Below are 2,658 nucleotides of genomic sequence, written 5' to 3'. Positions count from 1 at the left end.
TTACTTAACGGCGTGTACCTGGACTGAGCAAACGTCTCCATTTCCTCCCGAGGACACCCTGAGCACTGGACTCATTTCCACTCCTCCATAAAGATAATCCAGAGAACAGCCACAGTGGTCATCACATGAGCAAAGACACTGAAACAGCTGGACAGTGTTGTTAGGGTGGGTGAATGCAAGAAAGAGAGAGAATAAGAGAGAGGAATAGGAAGAGAAAAGAGGGAATGAGAGAGAGGTATAGGAAGAGAAGAGAGGGAATGAGAGAGAGAGAATAAGAGAGAGGTATAGGAAGAGAAAAGAGGGAATGAGAGAGAGGTATAGGAAGAGAAGAGAGGGAATGAGAGAGAGGTATAGGAAGAGAAGAGAGGGAATGAGAGTTATAGGAAGAGAAGAGAGGGAATAAGAGAGAGGTATAGGAAGAGAAGAGAGGGAATGAGAGAGAGGTATAGGAAGAGAAGAGAGGGAATGAGAGTTATAGGAAGAGAAGAGAGGGAATAAGAGAGAGGTATAGGAAGAGAAGAGAGGGAATGAGAGAGAGGTATAGGAAGAGAAGAGAGGGAATGAGAGGTATAGGAAGAGAAGAGAGGGAATAAGAGAGAAAATAAGAGAGAGGTAGGAAGAGAAGAGAGGGAATGAGGAAGGAGAGGAAGGGAGAGGAAGAGCTATTATGGGATGTGTTTCACGCCTCCTCTGGGTCATCTCCTCGCCACCTCTTTAAGCGCTTGGCGTGCAGCCCACACAGCGGACAGGGGCCGCGGCCGAGCTAGCAGGGAGAAGTTCCGCCGCGGCTAGCGTAAATCTCCAATCCTCCTGACTCGCATCACTCATGGACACGTTCAGGAAACAAAAACACACACACACACACTCCTCCTCGTCTGCTCACTGTTTCCGTCACACAAACACACACACACACACACACACACACACTCACACACACGCACACACACACACATGGGCCAGAACACACAGGAAACACACACACTCTTTCTCTCTTCAGACGCCAATCCGCATGTAGTGACCCACAGAGTTTCCCTGTTCACATGGCGGCCTGAGACGCACGGCGATGGCGATGGTTTAAGTGTTTAATAAGCAGGCCGGGCCAGCCGGGTGTGTGTGTGTGTGTGTGTGTGTGTGTGTGTGTGTGTGTGTGCGTGTGTGTGTGTGTGTGTGTGTTTGTGTGACGGCCGGCCGGGTGTGTGGGTCTGAGAGCTTGAGCTGGACACTGCTGTGGCCTAATTGGTTCCCTAAAGATGTCTCTGGACTGAAACAGGAAGACAGTATATTGAATGAAATCACCAGGATTACTCAGCGTCTGACTGAGAACGAGACGGTGAAATGGAAGAAGTGGAAGAAGGAGGAACGACACACACACACACACACACACACACACACTCACACACACACACACACACACACACACACACACACACACACATACACATACTCACACACACATACACACACACACACACACACACATACACACACACACACATTCTCCCTCTCACACAGTGTAAGAGGGAGAATGAGGTATAGGGGAACTTGTGTGGGGCTCAGGAGCAGGTATTTAAAACCACAAAACTTAAATCTCCCACAATCAGATGGATGAGCATGTGGGGACTCACACATGAAGAGCAGACTTATACACACACACACACACACACACACACACACACACAGACACACACACACACGCATACACACACACGCATACACACACACACGCATACACACACACAGACACATGCACGCACGCATGCACACATGTACACACAAACACACTCACACACAAACACACACACATGCACACTCACACACACGTACACATACACACAATTACACACATGCACACTGACACAAACACATGCACACACACACACACATGCACACACACACACTCACACACAAACACACACACGCACACCACACAAACACACACGCACACGCACACTCACACACTGACAGCAGGAAAGGAACTAAAGACGACTCGGAGTGTGTCTGTAGCGCAAAATGTGGCCTGCTCAGGAGGGGTCATTACTCTGTCTGGACCCTACGACAACCCCTGTGTGTGTGTGTGTGTGTGAATGTCCATGAGACGGGGAGTCTTTGGGATGTGTGTGTGTGTGTGTGTGCGTGCGTGTGTGTGTGTGAGGCGGGGGGTCTTTGAGAGATGGCAGGTATTTTTTTCACACCTCATTCCAGAGCGATGCAATAAGCTCCACGACAGCAGCTCAGAGCCACAGAGTGCAGCCAACACTCACCGACAAGTGCTTCCTGACCCCAAATTCACACACACACACACACACACACACACACACACACACACACACACACACACACACACTCCTGACCCATGACTCACACACAAATACACACACATAGACATGCATACATACATATAAAACCATACACACGAACACACATACACACACTCTCCGACAAGTGCTTCCTGACCCCTAACTCACACAAACACACACACACACACACACACACACTCACAGACAAGCGCTTCCTGATCCCTAACTCACACACAGACACTCACACGCTCACACACTCACAGACAAGTGCTTCCTGACCCTAAGACTTTCTCACACACACACACTCTTTTCCTCTCACCAGCAAAGGCTTTCTGACCCCCAATATGTCACTTGCAGCCCC

Source organism: Alosa sapidissima, chromosome 8 (genome assembly GCF_018492685.1).
Source record: "Alosa sapidissima isolate fAloSap1 chromosome 8, fAloSap1.pri, whole genome shotgun sequence".
NCBI lineage: Eukaryota > Metazoa > Chordata > Actinopteri > Clupeiformes > Clupeidae > Alosa > Alosa sapidissima.
Note: the sequence above shows the minus strand (reverse complement) of the source record.